We start from the raw sequence: 27452 nt of genomic DNA on the forward strand, positions 1-27452 counted from the left end.
GAAATTGTTGCATTTGACGTTTTGCACCTTGAAAAATAGGTATTGTAAGTGTTTCAGACATCATAAGTACTTAACTTAAAATGACCTCTTTATGGTTTTAAACTGTGTTACTCAGTCACACAGTGTTTATTAAGGGTGTGAAACAAAAGATACATCTGCATTAAACTAATCTTGGCTGCCCATATCTACAATATGAAAAACACTCACATACACTCATAAGAGCAATCAGAAGCCAGATCATTTGAAGATATGACTCACTGCAAAAACACTTCAGGCAACATGGGGTTTACCACTCAAACCACAACCTGTTTACTAGCATGCCAGAGTTGTTATTTAGCTGCCACATTCAAACTTTCATTAACAATGTGTGTCATACTAACAAACAGAGCCCAAAGTAGCTCACCTCGAACTGTTATGAAAGACTAAAATGTCATCTTGGCAGCTGCAATGGAGAAATCAAGTAATCAAGGTGAGGCATGCCTCTTCAAGCTTGAGCCATGCCAAAAACCTCCAGGCCTATATATAATGAAGTTGAACAGTTGTATAATTTCACTGGTAACTGTTTACCTTCTCATCTTAATGGTTCACTAGAGTTCATTCAGAGAAGTGTCTTTTTTTTTTTTTTTTAGTTTAATTTACAATAAGTGAAGCAGTCTTTACTGCTTCTAAATCTAAAAATTCAAAAAATAATTTCTACTTTTTGATGGCCTTATTTGATAACTTACATACATTTTCTCCGTCCTTTAAATTGCTTCATCATCTAACATCTTTGGTCCTATTGGACAAATAAATTCAGCCTATTTGTATTACATATAAAGTAGCCTTATATGTCCACAGACATGATTGGGCTGATCAAAGTAGCCTACATTACATCGATAATATTATTACTTAAGTACTTCCCTCTTGAACTTTAGCAGTTCAACATTGTGTTGTTGCATCTTAGGCTACTTAGACTCTGTAGACAAATCTTCCTGCATGTACACTGGTTGACCCAAGGGTGGCGCCTGAGCGCATACCTGGGGGACCCGGTGCATCACACAACCTCACATGCACTTGTCTTTACATTTTACCAATATGTCCGGTCAGTAGCAGTCCACTTATACCAACATTGAATGACCAGCTTTGTCATCACCTTTCAAGGCATGGCTCAGAGAGCAAAAGGCGTGATGCACACAAATCACAGTCGGCTACATCCGTGTACTGAACATGTATGCAGCCATATTCAGTGCTTGTATAACCTGTTGAATGCTTGCCCGATCCGGCAATAATAATTGAGATATTTTAAAGAATCTCTGGAGCGTATTTTCATTTTCTATATACTTAAATGGCATTTTAAAGCCCAACTCAGCACCACTGCACGCACAGAAACCCAGAAGCACACACATGGATGGTCACATAACTTAGTAACCTATATAGTTCAGTGGGCGGGACTGTCAGTGTGGACGCTCTCTGGCTGCAGAAACCCCTTCATTCAGCCGTCATCTGTGCATGTGGACGAGACGTGATTTGATAGGAGTCAGTTACACGATAAAGTAAAATTTGAGGTGTGAGGCGATAAGGATCTTCACTCTCTTAACAGGTAAACACCCCAACATATCGCCGGTCGGTATCAGTGATTTGCAGATCGAGTCGGCGGCACAGTTTCATCTCACAGCAACTTTTTGGAATATAGGACGCGTTTTTCAGCCGGCTCTTTCCACATGTTTCCCTTTGGATTCATCTGACCTTTCTCCCACCGAATAAGGTAAGTTTCCAGCTGTGTGTTTCCCGTGCTGACGGATCGGTCCTCTCTCACTGTGTCATGTTGTCTCAAGCTGAACCGTAACGGGAACAAATGTAATTTAGATAACATTTATAACACAACACAACTCTTATACGTATAAACACATAACGGACTTATACTGCAGTTTTCTGTCTGTTTTCTTTCATTTAGTCGTAGAATATGCTTTAGCTCATAGCCTATCATTTTGAAATATTTTAGCGCTTCTTCATGACAGTCTAAATAATATTTCCATGACTACCAAACAACACATATGAAGCGACTATATCCTCCGAGAATGACATTTTTCTTAAGAGCCATGAATCATAGTTTGTAGCCTGTTGACGTAGCCTAGTTACCTGCTTGGAAACCTTACAGACTGTGATGGAAACCAGTATTCCTGTTAAGTTTTGGGTAACCATACTGTCCGGCTTTTTAAACACGAAAAAGAAAATAGGCTATTTGGACTTCCCAAACTCTTGGCTGAAGCCGAGTTTATTGCAACTGTGTCACTTTGTTAAGGGGACCTGATAGTGCCAAAAAAAAGTACCGGTGCTGAAGTTGACAGGAGCCACTGTCAAGCGAGTATTCTGCGTCATAAATCCACGTATACTCATGTCTGTACTCGAGCCATTTTGCCGGCATGCTGCGTCAGTGCGAGGCTGGCCCACCAGACATGAATAGTGATGAGGATGTGTGCTGACAGCTGAGTGGGACAGGCCGGGCTGCTCCTTCAGTGACTAAACTGGGTGTTCACTTCACCCATATGCTCCTTTTTTTTTTTTTTACATTGTAGGCTACTGCGTAACATTTGGGCAAGTCTCATGTCTTATGTCATCTTCCTTTGATGATTTTTTTTTAGTGGGAATGAACATTACCAACTGAAATTTACATTGTGGGCTACACATTGGTCTAATCACAGGTTTCATCATGATACAATAATATATCCACCTTTTGGACAACATACACATTTTGGTAGTGGTGGTAAAGTCTGTCACAATATGATTTTGACTGGATTCAATTCAGTGGTCTGTGATTGATATCATATTAATATTATACAGTCAGTGACATTATGTCAACTCACACTTGTGAAAAAGGATAAGAAAATATTATTACATAGTTCAGTACAGATTTAGAGCCCTCTATGTACCTCAAAGAATAAATGAAGAAAAATAATCTATTATTTTCTATTGAACCTTTGATCATTGAATCCATATATGGATCTATATTGGTGTATGGTTACACTTCTAACAAGAACCAGTGACATGTAATCAGAAAATCTGTTAATCAAAAAATCAACTCACAGTTCAGTCTAGACGTTCAGAATCTCTTCGTGAACTGTTTGTCCAGTTTCATCATTAAAGGCTGTTGAACAGACAGAGTGTAAGGAAAGGAGACACACAAGGCATTGTTCTGGTGCCCCAAAATATTTGAATCTATGTAATGCACTTCATGTAGGCACATGTAGTGCATTACTTGAACCAATTACATGATTACCAGACAAGCGTTACACAACCATGAATATCTACCTCATAATAAGCCTGTCTCATATCACAACTCCTCTATGTTGTCTTTTCCTTATTATTCTTTCTTCTCTGTGCCAAATTGTGCTTGTTCTGTAGATTGTATTTTTCCTCTTCTTCACTGTCTTTAAATACATAAATCATATCACTTTATTACAGCATTTCATTTCACCTTAAGAGTTAATAGAGTCAGAGGCCTCAAGAAGATTTTCTTTTTCTGAGATAAAACCTGATCATTTGTATTCTGCTTTTGCTGAGGCATTGCTGTGTCTGGGGTTTTGCCTCTTATTTGCTGAAGCTATGGGGTGGTGAAGGTTAGCTAACTGATGACACAGAGCCTCGTCTCTGATGTTACAGAGCATGTTGTGGGGAAAGTAGGTTACTGGGCCATGTCCTGCAAGCTTAAACTGAACACTAGTCTGAATATTGCTAGAGCTGCTTAGTGTGACTGGGCATGCACAAATGGTGTATAGGGCCTTACAACAGCAGAGGGATCATTTCCACCTCCTGTCTCTTTAAGAAGACAGAGCGGCGCTCCACATAGAATGAATGTTGAATGTACAACCCATGTTGATTCATCTCAAACACACATGAAATGGAGTGAAATCTGACATCAGGTTGGCTAACATCACAGGTAGAAAATTGCAAAGCCCCATTTACCTTTCTTATATCCCTTATGTGAGCAACCCATATTTAATATTAACATTGTATGAATTTTCAACTCTACCTATCCATAGTGACATCAGTTTTTTTCTTGCTTTAGAAATTAAAAAGTAATGCCGGTGTTCGTGAAGCTGAAGAGACCTGATTTAGACGTGTTATATGTTGTCTTAAGAAATTCAACTTGACGCTTTTTTCTCTAGAAATGCATCAACCATTAATCATGGTAAAAAAATAGGTTAAGTATTACATGTAAACTCTCATGTTACCTGTCTCTTTTGTTCTGTGCAGTACCTAAAGCCTATAGGCATCTTTTACACTTCTATGACAATAGTTTCTCTTGGGAATAACATGATCTTGTGACACAACCTATCACAAGATCTTACACTGTTTATTTCATGATTAAGTGTCTGGGAACTACACTCGACAAGAATGGTTTTAACATCTCTTCATACAGCTTAGTGAGAAATACCAGACTTAAACATTAGAGGCAATCCTAGTTATTTATAACAACAATACAGTGAACACTTATATGTGATATCTTAGAAACAGCTTAGAGAGATGAGAAACAGGCACTCTCACTTTATTAGAAACATATTTAAAGCATTTATTTCCATCAGATGAAATTGTCATGCTCCTTGACAACCTGTTCTGTAACAATAGTTCCTGATGTTTTTCGGTGTTTTGAAAGCTGTCTGGCAGGCTCTGAGAGCCTGTTTGCACTGTTCCAAGGAAGGCAATTCCTGGAGTGCTCTGTCTTGCACAGTTAAAGTTGGACAGGTTTGACAGTTGTAATGAACAATGTTAAACACAAGCAGGCACTGTTCAAGAGACTAAACAAAATCAATATTCTGAAACAGAAATCTTCTTTAATATAACTTTTCTATCCCCTTTACACGTGTGTCTAACTCTGTGATCATAATCATTTTTACTGTAAGTGTCATTATCAGGTCTCTTTTTGCTTTTGAAGAGGGAAATTCTCGATATTTCTTTTGCTCACTTTAGAAGTACAGAATATTTATGTAATTGAATGCAACATAGTGCTGCTTTAAACAGAGAACATGGCACAACCTTAGATTGGTGCTTATGCAAGATAAGGAAGAACAACACTTTTATAAAGATTTATTTGTGGGCTTCTGATGTCTTTATTGTAGAGACAGGACAGTGGTTGGAGTTGGAAATCAGCGACAGAGAGAAATGGGGGAATGACATACAGGAAAGGAGCCACAGGTCAGATTTGAACCCATGCCGCCCACTTCGAGGACTACAGCCTCATGGGGCACGTGAACTAGTTTCTAGGCCGCCGGCGCCCCCAACATTTTCGTTTTGACAATAAAGCTATGACTTGGCACTAGTGGATGGTTAAACAATGTTTAATACTGTTATATGACTTATCAATGGATTTCAGTAATAAAAAAAAATCCATGGGCTAACATGGCAAAGTCAACATGAAAGACACAGTGATTGACCAACATTAAAAACCTGATATCTGAAACGGCATCCCTACACATTCAATGATCACTGACACTAACAGCCCACGAAACCATTTCAAGTTTTGAACACATTTAGGTAGATTGTCCACTTGTCCACAAGGCCTGTTTGAATGTTGGATGAGCATTTGCTTTCTTTGTTGCTGGATTTTTTTCTCCACGGCCTGAAGCAACAGCCTCCACTTAACTTCCCAAGATAAAAAAAAGACTCAGTGTATCTTGACATTTTGTGACACTTTTTCCTTTTTTTTATGACATTTATGACGTTTAGAAACGAAGAAACAGCAATTTATTTTAGAACAAATATTTTTCATTTGAAAGCCAGACATAAGACGTCTTCTATCTGTGAGTCCACAAATAATTCATTTGTACTTATCTTCAACTCAGATTCAAGCTAAGCACAGAAATTCCCCAGAATTAACGTTGTGGAGTTGGACATTAACTGGACATCACATGTTTATATCTCATGTTTTGTCGATGTGAAAAATCGTATACTTTATAGTTAGAAACATATAAGTAATAAAAATGAGTTTAAGAAACAGATTTTATAACGTTTATCAACGGTAATAATTAGGGCTTGGAATCTTTGGGTGTTTCACGATTCGATTGAGAATCTGATTTTAACATAAATCGATTTTTTTTCCACCTCTAGTTATCCTCCACTCATACTTTTGTGGCTGCTATCAAGATGCTCGACTATGACATATTCACTAGAACGAGCCAAATCTCCGGATGCTTTCTTATTGTCTTTATATCCATCTGTATGGTTCAACCTGAAACCACTCCGTCATGGAGGGAACTTGCTTTGATGAGCAAAATCTGTGCGTACTTCACTCTCTTTCATCATCACCCTTACTGCTCAAAGTTAAAGCAACATCTGGATTTCGGGCTTGAAATGCCTTGGCAGACCTTTTTTCAATAGTAAATATTTGGTAAATCTCCAGTCAGGAGATTTGTGCTTTTTTGGAAGCCTCTTAAGCCCAGAGGTAAAATGTCAGAAGAGATGCTGATTATTGACATAAAACATGTTATCCCCCTCCATACTGCGCTACTTGAATGCCTTGCTCGGTGAACTCGGATTCATTGAGCGAGTGGAAATATGACAGTATGTTGCACATGACTCTTGAGACTATGACTGGTATTCATGTCACCCTCTTAACCTTGCAACTATGACAGACAAAATGTTCAGCTCCGGTTATATAACTACAGCTACAGACGTCATCGTCCTTGCTGCTGTCTCTGATCTCTTGCTCCAAAGCACACAGTCATTGTGCTCAGTAGCTTTAGGCACAGATCTACTAGGGCATGATTAAAACATTTAGCTGCCTTTTGACAGAAAAAAAAAAAAAGAAAAATCTCCCGATCTTCTGCCTCTAACACTCCTCACACTGTGTGAATTTGCCTTCTTCTCTTTTATACATTGATTGAAACGTGAAATCTTTTCAAAGATTTTTATTAAGTGACTTTTATGTCATTGCCCTGAGGGTGGTTGTCCTCTACTTTCAAAGGAGTGAAGTCGTCATCTCACATAAATGACAATCATTGAGTACCAGGTGAAATAAGTTCAACCTCTATTTGAGTGCTACACTTCTTTCTGCGCAGAAATGTCGATCCTGACTACTTTCTATAGTTGATTCACAGGACAGGTTAGGCCTTTATCTTTCTTCCACCGCACAAGGTCACTTCCAAGAATCGGGTGTGGCTCCACTTTGTATTTCGGATGAGGAAAATAAACAGTTGCACAATACTTGTGGGCCCGGCCCCTGTGTGTGACCTATATGCGATTCAGATTTTGAGTTGGGGTGTTGGCTGCGTTTGTATTACAAGGTGGTTTGTTTGGGTGGAGTATAACACACAACACTGCAAATGTCCACTAACCAGCATGTGGAAAAGACGAGAGCAATCCCAGATGGATTCCATGCTGTTTGATCTTCAGTGAGCCATCTGTGTTTGTGATGTCAAGTGGGAAAACCTGATTATGGCTTGTGACACTGAAGTGAAGGGTCAGAGCTCACACAGCACTGCGATGATGGATTTATAGTTTCAGGTGCAGTTCAGGAAAACGGCAACAATGTACATTAATACTTCCTCTACATACTTACACTAGAAACCTGGATGCTCTGGTAGTTTATAGATTTTGTTTACTCAGTATTATTTGCAGTTATTGAAATATTTAGGTTGATTTGACAAACACAAAGGGATATCTGAAGGGAAGTCTTGTTCCGCGATATCCCCCTCACATGAAGGGTCAGAGGACATGGTGTCGCACGGAGCTGAGAGTGATTTGCTCGAGGACACTCCAGCAGGGTGAATGAATCATAAATCATCATGCTTCATTTTGTTATGAGCTGTTATCATGAATAATGTGCACACATGCTTCTGCTCACTGAGGTTGTGACTGATTGCATCTGAATGAGCTTTTATTTCACCCTACTTTAAACAGGCACATGTGTCAAAAAAACACACAGGGAATGTGAAAACTAGTTGGTGTATTTTTCTCTCTCTCCAGAAGACTAACAATCCAGTCCTTTGTCATTAAAAATGCAGATGTTATTAACCCACTTTCTTCGTCAGACATCTATTGTGATTATATGTGAACTCGTTTTTCCTGTTGTCAGCCTCAGGTGAAAAAGAAGATTTACAGCTGGCTTGCTTCCTTATTGTTCTACCAAAGTGTTAATTACCTTTAAGATACATGAAAGATTCATGGGAAGTTGTCAATAATGTTGGCTCTTTCAATTTAGGAAAACAAAATGTCTTCAGTCTTGCACTTTTGCTTTTCACATTAAAAACACTCACTGGGAATTTTCTCTTTTGACATTTCTTAATGAACTACTTTCCCCCTCAAATAGATGAATGCCTTTTTTTTTAAATAACAGTCTGCTTTCCTTTATAAAGAGAAGTCTGAATGAGTGTGCTTTCAGGAAGAACCTTTGAAAGTATGAACTACAGGATGTCACATAATGAAATGGCAATAGATAGGAATGGAGACATAAGGTCATTTTTTCCATGTGCTGCTTGCAAAAGGATATTCGAGTTCACTTCAGAGTCGGTGCACAACAACACAGTGTCTGGTTGAGATTTTAGAAACATTCACTTGTGAATTCATAACAATGATATTACTCCGGTTATGGCTTCGTATCTTTGGGGGCATTGTGAAATGATTAGAACCGTTCCACAGCCAGGAATGTAATCAAAGATGTAACCTCCGATGTGAGCCTGAGACAGCGGCACTAAGAAAGAGCTGTGTTGCCCTTTCCACCCATGCCCTAGAATCGTGACCCACATATTTGCTCATGCACTGCCTTGGGTAATTGCATCTTTTTCCTGAGCAGCAGCAGACAATAACAGGCCTGGAATAATTTGGTGATCCATTTAGAATTGTGGAAAGAATATAATCATGTGGAAATTTGGGAGTAGATCTACCAGGTGAAATGATGTTTGCTTTATAGGTCTGCTTTGTCATTGGAAGGATTTGGCCACCCACAATGAGCCTGCACTGTGTGGTGAATGTGTAATTACAAGGCACTATGGGATGAAGTATCACCAAAATCATTGACAAATGTTGACGTGTAAGCATCAAAAGCCAACATGGAATAAGTGAGAGAAACCTACGGAAAATGTACAGTTGCACTGAAGAGGAATGAACTCACTGCTCTTATGAATTACTGGATCAATTCTTCTTTTTTTAGTTATTCATGTAGTCTATAACATTTCAGCAATCATTTTGATTTCATTGTAATATGTGTCTGAATGTAATGTTTTCAAAAATAAACTGGCTTATCTATAAAAAAAATATTCTATAGTTGTATCATAGACCGTATATTAATGAACAAGCCTGAGTGACGTCACCCATCTGTTCCAGCTGGAGGCGAGTATATAACTTATTGTTCATAAAATCAAAATTCACCCCCCCATGGCGTGTGCTTGTGAGGACAATAACTAATCAGACCAATGTCCGTTTTTGTACCAGGCTGTAAACGATCTAATGTCTGCTGTAAAAAAGGGCGTTTATGAATGTAATGTGTATGTGAAGTACAGGGGTGTTGGAGCTAGCCTCAAGCAGACCCTCAACGAACTGCAGGATTCTGCACTTCCGCATTTGCTTCTTTTTACAACCCTGGGGTTTGCTCCTTGAGTTGTCCGCATAAACTGTTAGAAGACGTGGATGATGCCACAATAGAAGAAACCATTGGTTTTTGGACTTGCAGTTTGAAGCAGGGAGTTCAGGATTTGGGCCTTCACAAACATGTTTTTATGTTGTCTGAATACACGGAGGACAGCGTGGAATAGCATTGCAATGTCTCCTCCCTGATTGAGCTTTGTAGCTTTGATAACAACTTGACAATGAGAAGGAGGCTTGTCTTAAACCCCCCCAAATGCAACCATTGCTCAATAGATTAGCATCATGCTTTGTTGAAGAAGACTTGAAACTAGCGAATAATACCAATAAATCATTTACAAATGAATCAGATGAGAAGCAGGGTGATTTTCATAGACAGCTATATTATAGGACTTTTTCTGTAATATTTGCTGGTCATGAGTAAAAATGCAGGTTTAAGGCTCTTGGTTTTGGATTCACTTCTTAAACCAAAAGGTTTTGTCCATTTCTTTTATACAGAATATGAATGTTGCGTGTTTAGTAACTTTGCTTTCTAATTTACTGAAATGATTAACCCGTGATTTTAAATTATTTTAGTTAACCCAATAATCATTTGACTCATAGTTAGAAATATTTAAAAAATGAATCATTCAGGTCATTCAGGTCTTCCATGTAGGTACAGTTATGGAGCATGTGGGAAAGGGCTTGTGTGTTTTTTTCCTTAATGCGTAGCAGGTGAGGATGTGTTAAACTCTGTGACAGGATTGTCCAGCGGGTAGAGCTCTGGGAGTGCAAGGGTTCAGCTGTTACCCGGGGGGGATTAGTGTGAAGCTGCTGTTTGGTTGAGACTGACAGCACTCGTGGGAAAGAACTGCTGTGGAGGGGCGTGAAGATTTTGTGTCTCTCTCGACTGGTGCCTTTTTCCATTGGTTACTCAATGGAGGGAAAATGCTGTAACAGGCGAGAGGGTCCCTAATAGCTCCTTCTGTGATTTTTTTTTTTTTTTTTTTTTTTTGCTCTTTCCCCTGCTCTGCTGTTGTGTAACAGCTGAAGTTGTGCTCCATCTACACTGGATTGCAAGGTGCAAAATGTCCTTGACCCGAACATTGTGTAACTTCAAACTAGACAACAGTAAGGACAGGCTGAAGAATAGAAAGTGAAAATCAGTCCCTGATTTTTGTAGAGTTGATTTTCTTTGGTTGCTGCTGGATGAACATCTGCTGCTGATGTAATGCTCTGATCTTTGTGGAAAAACAAAGAGATCAAGGGTTTGAGGCATTCATTGGCAGTGTCAGTCTTTCCAGTTCAAGTTTTTGTCCTGTATTATTCGGCAAATGATGTCAAATAAGACTTAAGTTGCTACCCAGGACCCAATTTGATACTTGACCTATTCTTATGTTCAGATATCCCTACTGCATTTCCTGTCTTTATAATTTATTGTGTGATTAACGTTATAGAAATCAACCTTTGATTTGATTTCTTCAGTTATAAATCATGATACACTGCTGTGTATGTTGTGGGAAACGTTTCAGTTGTTATAATGATGAATCAGAGTGTATGAGAAAGCTTTTTCTGACACTTTATTAATATTCATCAGACTAATAAATGGGTTTCTGATGTGCGAATAAAAAATCTCCCAGACTTGAAGGAAAAGGAAACGAGTGGCTTTATGGATATAGCCGCTGTGGTTGGGTTGGGGGGGGAGTAGACACCACACATTGTTACCATGGGAACACAGAGTGAACAGCAGTGCCACAGTCTAATTAATGACAGTCAGTGCTTCAGCCACGATGACATCATCAATACCAGATATCACAGATGTAGCTTCAGGCAATATGGCTTCATGTCTGAGTGATTATCACAATAATCAATTTTTTTTCCCCTCTGATGTAAATTAAAGCAGTCTGAACAAAGGTACAGAATGTAAAGCATCCAACACTGAGCGTTTATTATGTAGTCAGGCCTGCTTAAGAGCACTAAATGTCATCTCATCATCCAATAGCATGACCTAAATAAAAGAGCGGAACTAATCTCTATGTAGGCGGATGGTGAATAATGCAGTAAAATGTGGGAGATCTTTATGAATCTTAGATGGCTCACACTTGTTGGTCGCTGGCATAGCAACAATGTATTTCAGAATAATTATGTTCCATTACTCTGGCATTGTTTGCTTGCTATTATCTTAGTATTGTAGTGTGTGAGCTCCTATATAAGTAAATGACACGGAAACGTTGACATACTTTGACATTAAGTATTTGTTGTGTTATATTACAAGGGGCAGCTTTTCCTGCCCCCCTTTGAGTCATCTAAAGCTATTACTTTGGAGGAACAACACTTTAAGTGAAATGATGGTGAGATATGTCACAAGAGTAAAGTCACATTACAAGTGCAAGGACTGGAGTTCTAATTAAGTCCCTGGGACAATATTTTCCAAGAGTACAGGAACTTTAGGATTTATCATATCACTTGTTTTTGTTTATTATGTGTGACACATTAGTAAAGTTACAGAAGATTGCATACAACAGAAGGAACAACAACAAAGTCCAGGCCTAATTTAAATTGAATGTTAAGGAGGAAGTCCAGCTATCAAGTTAGACAAATAACCATGCTCTGCATGCCTTCGATTTATATAGCAATAAAGCTGTGAGGTTGCTTGGAAAAGTAGTTCCAGAGACTTTGAGAGAGTCTACCGTCACGCTTGTAAGTCTAAACTCTGAAACAGTCTTGCATATGGCTTAATGCTGCCACAAGCTTGCTATCATGCTATCAAGCTGATGTTAAAAAAGGTTTTAAGTAGCTCAGTTTTGTTTGCGACAAGCAGCAAACAGTACATCCCTTCTTCCTCCCCACTGGTCTAATCATTGTGAACCACAAAGTGGAGTAGTAAGTAAAGCAAAGTTTCCTTAATAAATAACAGTCATCACCATTACATTTGCTATTTTGGCTTAAAGGAAATTGTCGGAACATTTTTCATTGAGTTGATTCAGGGCCACAGCAGAAAGTGTTTGATTTGTAAAATGTTTCATGTGAGACCTTCAGAAATCTCCATGCCCCTGAAGAACAAGAACAGTTATTTCCTCTGTTGCAGCCGAGCACCATGTATTCTTTACTAGACCTTAAACCATTAAGAGAAAACACACACGTTACAGTTGCATCAGAAAAAAGTCTAAATCACTTTAGATCTTTTGCTTTTTTTCTTCTGAAGTATACTTGGTTGTAAAGTGGTTGATACAAGTCTACTGTGTGTAGTTTTTTTTCTCACATTTTTTTCTATGTTTAAGGTCACATTGTTTCGGCAGCTACCTCTTGTGAACCCTTTTTTCCTGTACTACACTTATTAATCACTTTTGACATTTTGCATTTCTGTGAAGAGTACTTTATTGCATCCATCAATGTCAGATGTTTTGCATGAAGAAAGGGTATTCATCATTTTAAGCATAATTTGAAAGCTTTAATAATTCCCCGTCGGCTATTGGTTTTTCAAGATCGTAACTAAATCAGATCAAGCTATCTGACTTACTGGTATGTCTTCAAGCATCCTTACGTTAAAGGAAGAATGTGTGACATTTCACACATAAATGTAGCAGAAATCAAGTATATCCTATATGTAAATATCTCTCTGAGTCGTGTCTACAATGAGTGAGAAGCGTAAGTCCCGCTGGCCCTTGCTTATAAAAGCGGTTTTATTCAAGGACCAGAGAAAATAATAACATACTCACTGCTTATTTGAATGTCACTTAAGCGTTTTTAGATCACGATCATTCCGTGTAGCTTCACAATTTTGTCCACGCTTGCACTTGACTCCAAACGTAAGGGGAGGGGGGATGGAGGTGTGTCTCTGGAGGCTTCAATATGAAACGTTATGACTCAATAAGTCTTCCTTAAAGAAAAGACTCATGTGCTGTGTTACTGTTTTGAAACGAGTTGTTGGTCAGGATATGTAACTGGTGGTTGGCTGCACAATGCAAGCAAACTGCCACAGCAATGCATGTTCTGCAGCCCGATCAGCTGTTGTAACACCTTCCAGTTACAATTGTTACTAAAAAAGAATATAATTTTTCAAAAGAACTCCGTTTCAGTCATCCACCTGACTTCAGGTCTGCTGGACCTGAAAGAAACTGGAACAACCAATGTGATCACACAGTGGGAACTCCACAAAGAGAGGGCCAATATTGGCTATTGAATGTGGCCAATGCAGTGGGGGGCCTCTGGTGGGTCGTGTGCCCTGCTGAGTTCAGTCTGGCTAATAGTGACATGCTACAAATGACCAACCACACAGTGGATTCACCATTTTCTTACGAATGTGATTTGTTGCTATTTTGAACATAAACCTCGTTACCACTGATCGTCTCCTTTATTTCCATGTAAGAAGCAGAATTTGGTTGCTTGGTAAAAGTTCAGCATACTACCTTATATCACTTTCTTACTAAGTGCATGACTAAGCACAGTTTATAAGTTTGCTGTGAGGTATATGACTTTTGTGAATAAAGTTGGTAGGGATGTAGATATCTCCTTTACAAGATGATTCGATCCAATTTGATTCCAGAGCTATGATCCGATTCAGGGAGGATTAATAAAAATAAAAAACAATACGATGGGATGCCTGTCAACATGGATCAGATTCTAAGTGAAAATAGAATCCAAAGTAATTTTTTTTAACTTTGTGCCACTGGGAAAAAAATATAGCTTGTTTGTAATTTCAAAATAGCATGTTCTTGTGTTTATTACTTATCCCAAAGAGTAGAGAATATCCCTACTGTACAAACTAATATTCTGACATGATGTATATTATGTGGAGTCTTTATTACACACCTATGGCCAGATGTCTCTCTTTGACAAGTGAAGCCAGGCAAGGCAAGTTGATATGGCACATTTCACAAGGTAATTTGAAGTGCTTTGCATGACAAAGGGAAACCAGACATTAAAAGTCACAGAGAAGATCAAATGTGAAAAAAATGTTTAGAAAAAATAAGATCCTGAAGAAATAAAGAAACATGACAACAATATGAGGACACAGATTCACCTACTGTTCTTGTCTAATTGAAATGTGTTTTGTATAACACTCCACCCTATAGAAAGTCTTCCAAAATATTTAGGCTCAAGGTTTGTTGGGCAACAAACACATGTTGTTACCAACAAAGACATTTAGCTCATCTGTAGGCTACATCTCACTTTTTGGGCTTTTTGCTTACACTAACAACAAAGTAGCTTACTGAATTCCTCCAAGAGGAAAACATGGAAGCATATGTTACTACAAGGAAAGTAATGATCAAAATAATTCAATACACTCAGTGTTTCCCCTAGGTTTACAGCATTGGGGGGAATGCACATGACATTCAGACATTGGTTGTGACTGACACTCGCTCTGCATCATACTGGTCTAACTCAGTTCTTAAATTGATGAATATTTCTGGTAAGCTCTCAGGAAATTGCTGTATTTGTAACTAGAATCAAATGTATCAACCATGTCACGAACCATGTCACTCCCATCACCACTATTAGTTTTTTAAACTAGAGCCATATATCAGGCTACAGACACTGTAACTTCAGTGAGTTGTGGCCAGAGGAAGTGTGTAATGTTGGCATCCCAGCAATGGTTTTTGCTTTGCCATCTTAACAGGTGAGAAGACGGGCAGACTTTTGGAAAGTTTCTCCCCTTCTACATATCAATCCAAATGACTTCATTTCTAAATTGGAGAACGGAAAAGTGGTGCAGCAACTTAGGACGTTGTTGTTGTTTTCAACTTCTGAGCTAACTCATACTAACTGGAAAACCTGCTAAACTCAAGTTACTCTTGTGAGAGGTAAACGATCAAACTTAATCTTGCGAGATTACAGGCATAGCTAAGGTATGTAGGGTAGGAAGCAAAACCTAGTTAAACCATTTCATAATTTTGAAACCAGGCAATCGACTGGTTCTCAGTACGTTTTAACCGATCCAGGTGTCAGCAGATTTGCTTGGGTCTGTATGTTAAGATTGGTCAACAATTTAGATTGGTTTATCCTCACACTAAAAGTTGGTTTGCACTGACAGAAACAAACAGCCAGATGCTGTTACCTTAAGGTTTCAGTGCCCAAGACTGAATAATCCATTGAGTACAAAGTTGCCATTATTCAGTAGATGAAGGATGTTTAAGTCACTGGCAGACCAGGCAGACATGCTGTTCGGCTGTGGCTCCATGTCTCACAAGCTGGTTAAAATGGCATCATACTGGTACCACATCATAAGCAGGATCACTCATCAAAATGTGGACTGGTACAACAGCTGCAGACGGAATAAGCTGTGGGAAAGTGTGACTCATTACATGAAGACGGCCATTGAGAAAAGTGTTCTGGAAATGTAGCAATGCTACTACGGCTCTGTCTCAAGTCCATGAATGTCTGGAGAGACATCCTCATCATAAACGGTGAATAATGCTTTTTGGCAGAGTTATAGTCTTACATTTTGTATTACGTCATTGTTAAAACTTGGAAAATTCTGTAAAACACATCCAAAAGGAACCCTCATATATGGAACATGTGATAAGTATGTTTGTAGGTCTCCTGTGCAGCTGGAGTTTTTGCAGTTACAACTTGCTATTGATATGTGATTGCCTTAGGTAGAAGTCTTCAAACTGGTTCATGAAAAGCTTGTACGTGCAGGCTGTCACTCACCCTCCCTATTATAGGAAGCTACGTTCACCTAATTAGAAACATGCACAACAGGTTTTCTGATGTCATACACTGACTTGTCAAAGCCGTATTCTTGTGCTCTGCTTAATTCTTCACATGACAGCTGGCTTTCATCATGCTGTCATTATGGAAATATTTTTATGAAACCAAAAAGTCCAAAATTAAATTTTTTGGGCTTTCTGCCTTTATTAGATAGTACAGCTAAAGAGAGACAAGATGGGGGCAAGGGGGATGACGTGCAGCAGAGGGCCATGGTCAGATTTGAACCCATGGTTGCTGCGACAAGGACTATAGCCTCCTTACATAACTGCTAAGCTATCCCCGCACCCCTTCCAGAATGAATTTGAGAAAAGGAAAGTACAATGTCTGCAAATATACAAGACTGCAGCATTGAAGTGGCACTACAAAATTGTAATGTAATCGGAGACTTTTGGCTGATTACAAAGTAAACGCCCAGAAGCACACATTTTTGTCAGAAGTCTAGCAGACATAATTAAGTCAATTCAGGTGAGAGGGAGGAAATCCTATCACTCACAATACAACACGATGTGCGATCAGTGGCCCTCAATAACACTTGTATCATGATACGGCAATCATGCAATAATTATCAATTGCAAGACAATCATGATACATCAAGATATCTGATAAACTGAAGAATATATAACAGCACTTAAACACTAAGTGTGGGAATACATTTTTCTATTTAATTTGACAATTTTATGTCAGTTTCACCTCCTTGTTTCTCTATCTATTTTCACCTCTTTTTTGACATTATCTTGCTGAATGCTTCTTATTTATTCCCCATAAGTGAGGGTAACATAAACTAACGTTCATGTCATAAGTGCCACCATGAGGTGTCATGAAGTACTGATGTGGTGAGCGCTGGATTTAATTTTTTATTCTCCAAAAATTGGCATTAGCGATTCAGAATTTGTTTCACACAAGTCAGAATGAAGATGTAGTGCTGCTGTATAGATATTTTGTCCAGCCACTATAAAATATCATGACATCTGAACAGTTAAACAGTAGGTGTCCTGTTGCATCAGGGTCATAAGAGATGTAATATGTGCACTACTGTCCATTCTTGCACACACACTTAATGAATTTTAAACATGCTTGGTGTTTGCTTCTAATGCAATGTTAGTCTGTTGGTCTGTCTGAATTTAAATACAATTTCAAAAGACAGTCATCGTTCCCAGAAAATGACAATTGATTGGTTTTCTTCAGCACCACAATGAGGTTCACATTTGTGATTCAAGTCAAATGTCTCTACAACTATTGTAGCTTAGGGACAGTCATGTTCCCCTTAGGATAAATGGAACCCTCATAATGTTAATGGTTGCTTGACTTCTTGTTTATCAGATAAAATAAATGTACTTTTCTTTATGACAAAAGAGCTACAAAATGAAGAACATTCCCATCAGGTTCTGCTGTGTTGTTTATGTCTAATCATTATTGTAGTTGACAAACCTGGCTGCTAAACATCTACCTGTTGACAAAGCTGCTGTGAGAATTTTGTCATGCTTTCATTCCCATTTAGCTGAAAGCAGAGCTTAACCTCAGTGCAACCTTACAGAGTGTTTAACATGTCTAAGGATCATCCCACTGAAAACTATTCATTAAAACAATATTGCTTGAGCTATGAAAAGCAGAAGCAACTGAAATAACTTGAGGAAACAAATGAAAGGTAATTTTGTATTCAACTTTTTCTTTTTCTTTAGGAGACTTTATCTACCCACTGAAAATCACAATTCTCATCCAAACCCTGCTATAGATTATTAGTAGTGTTCCTACCTTTAAGGTCTCAAAACAAAATCTAATTAAAATCAGGAATCGCGTGCAATTGTTGACATACTCTGTAGACTCAGTGGCGACTGCTCAATTAAATTAAATGTGGAATGATTTACAAACTGATGATTATGACAATCAATTACTGATAAGGATGTTATAGAGTCTAAAGTTTCACCTCTGTGTTATCTCTAGTTATCTCCATAAGAGTAAACTGATTCTCGTAAACACTCACTTGCAGTTTCCTTGATGCTTTAAATGTTTTCAACACATGGTGTCAATTCTGCATCCCTAGCCTTCTGTGTTATTATTTGACAGAGACTTTTGGAGCGGGTCCATTATGAGCCCTCGAAATTAGTCATGCAGACTGCTGACCCACATTTTGGACTTCAGCTGAGGGAAAAGGCAACCAGGAAGTCGTAAAAAAAAAAAAAAAACAACAACATAGGAAGTAGGGAAGTAGCCTACTTGAGGGGAGGACAAAAAGCTTCAGCCTCTCCTTTCACATATGGATTCAAGTGTCATGTTAGCCCTTTCCCCACAAATGAATAATAAATGGTGTATTAACTTATAACAGGGTCAGGCAGGCTAATCTGTTATCTCACTGACAGAGAGGAGACACCCTTTGCCCTCATCTCCTCCTCCTAGATAATTTTCTATCACTCAAAGCCTCCTGCTTTACCTCTCTGGACAACTGTAGAGCAAGCTTAATAGATTAAAGGCTACTTACTTCCATGACCAAGTTGTATTCCGACTCAACTCCACACCCTGCGTTACAATCAGATATTACAACACACAAATACAGTTTGCCATAGCAGAGCTCAAAATGACATTAAGGTGGTGAGATATTATGCTTTAAGCACGTGTTAAAGATTACAATGCGCCCCTTCCTCCTGGTCACTACAGGTTTCTCTCGGTTGTGTTGCACAGCCGACTGCTTATGCTGCTGCTCGGTGTTGAGTATTGAGCTACCAGCTGACCTACTTTCTCTGCTCTCAGCCACTCGGTCCTGTTTACAAGCCACTGCCAGCGGAGGATGTGGAGTTCAGTGCCTGGAAAATACACGGACACAGACCGACACTAGCAGAAAACCACCAAATGGGAATATTATCGTGCGTTGATGAGAAATGAGCGGTGCTGCTGAACACATACGGTTATTAAGGGCACGTTGTTAACTTCGGGGTTGTTATGCAATTTACCGCTTTCGGTGCTGTCAGCCGGAGAGTCGCACGCTGCTGGTATCGAGTACTTGCTATGTTTTAGTTACAAAAATGACGACATTGGTTAAAGTTACGTGTGGCTCTTTCTTTCCGCTGGAGACTCGGTGTCAAGGTACGTGAGATTCATTTGAGATTTCAGTTTTGCGTCACTCTGACAGGAGCGCAAAAAAAAAAAATGTCACCACCCGCTACACTGTTTATGACATCAAAGTTCACGAGTGACCTCTTTCCACTTAACGCTGTGGTGGGCAACCGTATGATTTGCACCTAGTTCATTTTTTTCTAAGGGACCAAGCCTGTGTAGGTTGATGGTGTTTATATTTCGCCTGCATTAGCAATGTTACACAAACAGCGCTCTTGAATGCTGCTTGCATGTTTTCAGCTATCACTTATAATGCTTTGGTTACAAGGTTGAAATAGCCTAACCTATTTTTTTTTTTTTCTTACGTTGAACTTCTGCTGATGATATTCATGGTAAAACACTGAAGAGATATGCGTCATTCTTTCCTCCAAGACACTAGATAACAAAATGTTAAATGTCACACAGGAAAAGGAAATCTTTAAATAATTTCTCAGCGAGCTCAGGTCAGGCTGATGTTACCCAACCTGGCAGCTTTAAGTCTGCTGGAGTTCACATTTCTCTGACTGGCCCCGCTGTTTTCTTGTGCACAAGGCATTTTGTTTTTCTTATTGTGGACAGAGAAGCTTCCTCTGTTTGACACTTCATGATGAAGTGTGGCAGAATTACTTGCATACAATATAGGCCTACATAGGGTAACTTAAAGGGGTTGTTGAGTGCACTCATGGGCCTTCCTTTCATGTGTAGGTGTAGGACCAATAGAAATGCTTTCTGTTTGCTTATCCCATATGATACACCAGAACATAATTTTTAATTTAGAAAAAAATCAGTTTGTTTCAATATCTTATCAAGATTGCAAAAGCAAATCATTTAGAATTTTCTTATAGCTATATCTTTGCACTGTTGTTAAAAGTCAAGCAGATCAATTGGATTCGGGATAATGCTGACATTTTTTTTTTTTATGTAAGCATTTCATCATAATAACCACCTGAAGCAACCAGACCTAGATGAATAAACCTGTGGAGATTTACTGAAACTAAGCTTGTCCAGGCCCAGTTAATATTTACCTGACAGCTTGGGCTATCGGCTCAGAACCAGATGCAGATAAAGGTGGTCAGGCAATGTAAACTTTTACACAAGCAGACAGAAGCAGTCACAACCCCAGACTCTGTGCTTGGATTAGTATCTTAAATTCATCGATTAGCACAAGAGCACCAGAGACATTGTGAGCCCTCTGGCTAGAAATACCATCGTTTTTTTAAACTGGCAGTTTTTTTTAAATAAGCAATATCAAACAGTAATAAATCATGGCAGTATGAGTTGTTGCTATATGGTCCATCGTAGAAGAAATAGAAGTATGGTCATTATGTTTGACTTTCTTGAGCTGCAATCTGAAGACTCAATTGTCCAGATGTTTGGTCTAGCAATCATTTTCTTTCCTTTTTTTTTGTTGCAGGATTTGTACATCGTTAACTGTTTTTAAATATTGCTTTGCTGAATAATAGAATAGCTATTAATTAAGCCATTGACAACTAACCCTGTTTTGAAGCAGTGTTTGCTCGTGGATTCAAGGGGTTTTGTGCATATGTATGGTTTAGATCACAAGACATGGCCTTTAGCTTAAATTTGGAGTTTCTGTTTCTGGAAATTGCTACCAATGTTGGAGCTGTTGATTTTGGATTATTTTCAACTTTTGAATTAATGATATGTGGACTTGGTGGTATGAGTCACCTCCACTGACCATTCCCTGTGCAATGTGTCTATATGGCTGTGAGTAAGCTCAATTTGGTTTCTTTCTTGCTTATCATGACATCGATTCAAGTCTTTGGTATTGCATAAAGCCATCCTGCTTTTTGATTTCAGTCATTGCCTTTTATGGCCTAATATGCTCACAGATAAAGAGGTAGCTACCAAATTGGAATTTGATTTATTGCAGTTGGAAACTTTAGAGTTTAGTAAGTCTCCTTTTTAGTGCTCTGAAGGGGCTGGCTGATGCACAGGAGAAGCAACAAGAATGGGTGAAGGGGCTGCGAGGGGTCCACCGTGATGGAGTCAGCCTTCCTGATAAATGGTTTGGTAAAATCTCTGACAGATGACAAATTTATTTAATCTCCTTCCAATAAACTCAAAGGAACCCGAGAATATGAGTTGAATAATTTATAACCTAGTTCTTTCTGGACGCAAGGTAATTGTGCAAAACGTCATTCTAATTAGTGCTTGTAGAATGAATAGTTGGCAGCATAATTACACAGCACTTGTCCAATATGATCCGAATCAACAAACTAGGTCCTCTTAGGTCTTTGGTATTGCAACAGATTAAAGGTAAACTGCAGGCTTGTATGAAGTAATCACCAACTAAACGAATCTAAGAATCACAGAGAAATATAATGTCTGGGTTTGGCTCTAGTATAATGTTTGATTTTAAAAGGACTAAAAGATTATAAGAGAAATGATGGTACAAGATGTCTGTGGGACGATGTAATGCTCGGTATGTGCGTCACTTGAAATGCGTAACCAAAAATGCGTTACATAAATCTGCACTAATTCACATGACAGAAATCATTGCAGCAACAATCTTGACATGACAAGCCTGCTTACAGGCCACACCCAAATCTTAGAAGCAGAGCAGGTATTTTGTCTTCATCTAACAGTGAAATATCTGCTGGCTACGTCTCTCATATGTGGTCAGACATTCAACGAGCTATGACTGATGGTATCAACCACAGCCTGTTAGCTGAAGAGCTTTAATCCATCATTATAAACGGATGGGTGTTTGTGTTTATCATCCTGATACAGAGGATCAGACAAATAACATGATGGTGTTGTAATTCAGCAGATATGTTGAATTTTCAAAAACAATTAGGACAGTCAAAATCTTAAACATAACAAGTAACTTCATCAAATATAGAAAATATCAATGTGTGTTCACTGTTTTACAATTCGGCCACAATTTTTGCATGTTGACTATACATAGTCCAGTTATTCTCTAGATTTCATCCTGGTCTAGTTTCTCACCAAAGCAATCAGTGCTTTAAAACGATGAAGTTGAAAAGACAGCTATATTTGTGGATCTGTCATAAGAAAAGCCCTTTTTCTCCAGACTACCTGTGTCTGCTCCACCAGCCTGTTTGCACATAGTTTGCTCATGAACTTGAACTTGAACTTGAGTGTATGACTTCTGTCATGAGTTCGGGTTGCTAGTTAAAGGCTTTAAATACCTGGGGCCACAAGTGTAACCGGACTCTGGTGTTTTTTAGGTGTTAACCTGCAAGGTGTGGTTTAACCTCATTACTTTCCAAGAATGCAGGCTGATATGGGAGGCTTCATTTTACACAGCTCTTCACTCTAAAGACACATTCCAGTATATAAGTTAAAGAATAAAAAAAGTTTTAATACATTTATTTCTCCAAAAATCAACATTCTTAAAGTAGGTGCAATCAAATGATCAGTGCCAATCATTTGTTGCTTTTGCAGTCAACTACAATTTTTTGTTTAATCAGCATGCCACTTAGCTATTTCTTGACTATATCAATATTTCAGGAACTTATTTAATTAGAGAAAAAGGTTTCAGCTGAATAACATTATGTCTAAACAGTAGTTTGGCAGTAAGTGCAAATAGCACTGCAGCAGACGCAGAAGTTATGTTTCTGATTAGGCATCAGTGTTTCCCTCAGCGATAGCCAACACTTCCTTATTGAACATAAAAAGCATCTCAAGAGCACTTTATGGAGCATACAAATTCTAATGGGCCCCAAAAAAGAAAAATAAATCACAGCTTGAATTTCGGTTTAGTGTCCACAGCACTGGTTGCTCAGATTCTGGCCGCTGCATTTCCTGCTTTTCTCCCCTTGAATGCAGAGACGTGAAGGAGGAGAGATTGGGCTGTTTACTTTAATTAAGTGTGTAAATACAAATTTTTTCAACTCAATTGGTTCAATCTGATTAAGTCGGATCACCACCGCCCACTGTATTTGAACCAGGTAAGCATAGGAGTAAAAGCTTGTGCATCAGAGAGGTGCAGTGAGAGATCAAGGACAGAGATATTGATAGCTCAGTTTTTATATAATGATCTTACATTTTCATTTACTTACATTGTTCGCTGATCTAAAACAAAATTTCAACTTGTAAGAATGTTAACTTTAATGCCAACCTTGAATAAAGGCAATTTAATTTAAGACGGGGGGGGGGGGGGGAGCTGTAAAAATATTTGTTTTTACAACTTGGGAAAGACTGTGCTCATGGCTAAAAGAAGCTGACATTATTAATGGATAATATGATGTCAAAGCAGGCCCACAGTGTTTGAGTCAAACACTTTGCATGTTCTGAAATGTTGTCAAAAAGTGAATCACTAAAGCAGAGTTGGTATACATGAGCATGATCTATTGATGACATGCTCGGGGGAATATAGTTCTCCCTGGTGATTAAAGTACTGTATCTGCTGCTCTGCTATCTTCCAATCCTGTCCTCTTAACATTATGCTCGCTCTTTGATTTATTTAGATGCTCCAATGTCTGTGACCCACGTGACTTTAAGTGTGTGGCAGAGACACTGTGAATTTAGACGCTGTGCTTGAATTAAGGAGTACTTAAACATCTGCTAAGAAAATAGTGGCAAAACAATAGACCCACCCTGCTTAGCAGAATTTTGGATTTTCTGGAAGGATTTGACCATGACGCAGTTCCATGAGGTGTTAAGAGTAGAGAGTTCTGCAGCTACCATCTGTTGAATCCAAAGCAGACACTGGAACATATGAGCAAAAAAAACCCTGTGAAATACAGTGACTGGTTTTAAGCATACATACGCATTTAGATTTATCATGAGTTATAGCTGTAGATCAAATGACAAGTGACATGCTTATAGCCTACGGCAGTCACTTTCAAAGGGGCTACAGTATATGTTACTTTCAGAAATACTGTGTTGATAGTGACACCACTGGCTGTTAGGTGAACTGCACCAGTAACCTGTTGCTCGCTCTCGCTGTTGCGCTTGCGCCCGAACGAGCATAATGACCATCAGCCGCGACACACAGAGGAGACGCGCAGGATTTACCGGTGTCCTGTTAACAGAGGAGGTATGTAAGTTACACTTTTGTAAGTTCATAGTTTATTATTTGACTCTTGAGTGCTGACACAGCACTAAAATGAAAATGTTGTAAAAATCATTGTATTTGAAAGATACGTTGGCTGCATTTTACCAACTTACTTATAATACATTGATGCTAACTGGCTTAGCTTAGCTGAGCAGCTTTATCAATCTTTTAATAAGTAGCTTTCATTGAGGCTCAGAAATGTTAGCATGGTAGTCTTTGCAGTAAACTTACTGTTACCACTACAGCTTATTGCTGAGTCTTTGCACTGTGTTGGAGTAACGTTACACCTGTAAAGTAACAACAGCTGCACTGCTCCAAAACATAGTAACTCACTAGTGACAAGCCCCAACAAAACTCCAACATTCAGACTACCAAAATGTAACACTGCGGTATCATTAAAGGTTACTATTGTTTATTTCCCTGTTAGTTTCAATCACAGTGTCTTCATTTGGAAAACCATAGACATGTCATTAATATTATTTCTTTTCTCAGAGCTCCTGCTGTGAAGAATCAGCTGCTCCTGAGGGAGGGGGGGGGGGGCACTGACAGTGACTGAAGAGGAAGGAGAGGCAGAGGAAAAGCAGGAGCTGGGTCTGTCAGTGAAGAGGAGTCAAAAGAGTGTAATGGACTACCGGGGACTGACACCAGGACCAAACAGGGGTCAGCCAGAGTGACACACCTGCCACAACTGCAGAGTCGACTGGAAAACGGATAGTGATCCCCTGTGTCTAGCGAATGCGAGAGATAAATAACCTGACCCTTTTGGAAACTAGAAGTCCCTTAAAGATTTGATTTAAAAAAAACTCACAGGACTATTTTGAATGAAAAACCTGGATTAAAAATGCTCCCGTGAATGTTTATCTCCTCCACGTGTGACATGTTGTCTGAAGTTGGGCTTGAGCCCAACCCGTCACATGTGTATGTGATATACATTCACAGGAGCATTGTCCACTGTACGGAATTTGTTTCTGTATTTTCACTTGTCTCTGTGGGGCAATTAGTGTGTACTTTTTAAAAATGTATGCCTGCTGTTACAACAGTCTGTTCACTACCTCCAAACACAAAGTGACTGTTATGTAAGTCTTTTGTTATTTTTACAATGCTTATCTTAGTTTTTTTGTTGCTTTTTTTTGTATGTGTTTATATACAGATAAACATATTTTTTACGTGTCTTTCTGAAAATATTTACAATAAACAAATAAGCTCTGAAGCACTCTGTCTCTTTGTCTCTTAATCCCACTTGTTTACGTGGCTGAAGTCATGTCGTAGAGAGAAAGAGAGAGAGAGAGTAACGTATTGGCCTGTTGACCAGTGTTTTCAAGAAAAAGAGCTACCTGAACAGAGAGCTCAGCAGAGTAGGAGAAGAAGGAAGGAACAAATACTCTATACAGCTTGACCACTGAACCAGTAGGTCAAATCACAGCTATACATCAGCAGAAATATAACGTATAGCATTTGTGTCTTTTGACAATTATGACATGACATTAATTCAATGTGGCATAGGACTCATGGATAAAAATATTGACATATTTTGACATGTCACCATGTCTACAGCTTTGTTGATAAGCATGTGTTGATATTACAGTACAATGCACAAGATTCTAGACTTCTCCATTTATAATTTTTTTTTTAGCTTTTCCCACCTACACATACTTAACCTACATACATTGTAGATGTCAATTGATGGTGAGACTCACTGATTGAAAATGAGAAACACATAACGATTTCTTCCAAAGCCTCCAGAGCTTGGCCCTCAGCCAGTGGTCTCACTCCTTCCATGAGGAAATCATCCCTGTTGACATAACATTTCTTTGTCACCAAACGACCTTCTTTGTGACTCTCTGTGTTTGTGTGTGTGTGTGTGTGTGTGAGCAGCCAGACTACACACTTAGCTGGATGGAAAGTCATAAACAGATAAATGATGGGCATTTCAGGCGGGCAGTTGAGAACGAACACTACATCACTCCCGTGGTGCTTTTGCGGAAAATTCCGCTTGAGTCCCTAACAATGAATATGAGCTTACAGGCTTATATAGGCAACCGAGAGAGACATGAATGTGTAATTTTTCACATCAGATTACAGTCCTCATATATACTGCAAACAGAAAACCATGATTAGTACATGTGAAACGTAACATATAGGCTCTTTAACCTATAATTTGGTGGTGATTGTATAACATACCCTCAAGGATATAAAATCACAGAAACCTAAAGCTGTAGTCTGAAGCCTAAAGGGATTTTTTAAATGTATACTTCAATATATTCCTCAAGCAAATGAACAAATCTCGTTGCTGTCTGTGTCTTAGAACTTTGGCAGGTGATTACTAACCTAATTTGTGTTTTCAGACCAGCTACAATACAGATACAGATACATATACTGGTGTGAGTAGTTAATTATTCAGGGTTCATCACTCTTTAATTTCCATGAACGTATTCCCCCTCCGACAAGGTTTCACATCTTAATTGAAAATGTTGGAAAATGCAATAACCGGTTGTTTCCCTTGAGGCTTCTTTTGTTCATCACTCAAAGTGGAAAAAAGACGGGCCCACAAAACTATTTAAGACTTGTGAAGTGAATGTTAGTGCTGTCAACCACGTACAGAAAAAAGGTGTTTGAAATATCAATACATATACTTGTACCTTTGATAGCCAGTAGTTCATTCTGTATGTTCTTTGGTGTTTTATAGATGTGTCTGCTCCATAATGTTGGAGCTTCTCTAACACAGAGGATGTGAAGGAGGTGGCTGTTCTGCACACTCTCTTTATACCGGGTTCTCAAAAGAGCTCGCCACTTTAGACGCTTTTCTAGGTCATGGGAGCTCCTCCTGTGCAAAAACACTTCTTTAATGATAGAGTACTGTACCCAGGTAGCAGCCGGAAATTGGCCATGCCCCATGAACTTTACATTGTATTATTAATGGTTATCCAGCAAAGCAAAAAACACATTGTTAAAAAAAAATGAATAAGGGTCAAAGAGATATTTTGTTAAAGAGAAATACAGGATCTTGGTGCATATTCTTTACAGGTTAAAGTAAAAATGAATTTATGCAATCCAGATGTTATCCTTAATA

General features: G+C 38.7%; 1 protein-coding gene across 6 annotated transcripts in view; it reads left to right on the plus strand.

Annotated features, from left to right (window-relative positions):
- Positions 1 to 1469: 1469 nt before the first annotated feature.
- The window catches only part of npas2 (neuronal PAS domain protein 2), a 43857-nt gene continuing 17874 nt past the window's right edge, over positions 1470 to 27452 (plus strand). For 4 of the 6 annotated variants that reach the window (XM_061055543.1, XM_061055547.1, XM_061055546.1 and 1 more), the window contains exon 1: positions 1470 to 1744. The gene's annotated coding sequence lies outside the window, so the exon portion shown is untranslated. Of the gene's footprint in view, positions 1745 to 18713; positions 19327 to 27452 lie in introns of those variants that run through there. The other 2 variants (XM_061055545.1, XM_061055544.1) reach the window with 2 other exon arrangements.

Source organism: Labrus mixtus, chromosome 14, assembly GCF_963584025.1.
Source record: "Labrus mixtus chromosome 14, fLabMix1.1, whole genome shotgun sequence".
Taxonomy (NCBI): domain Eukaryota; kingdom Metazoa; phylum Chordata; class Actinopteri; order Labriformes; family Labridae; genus Labrus; species Labrus mixtus.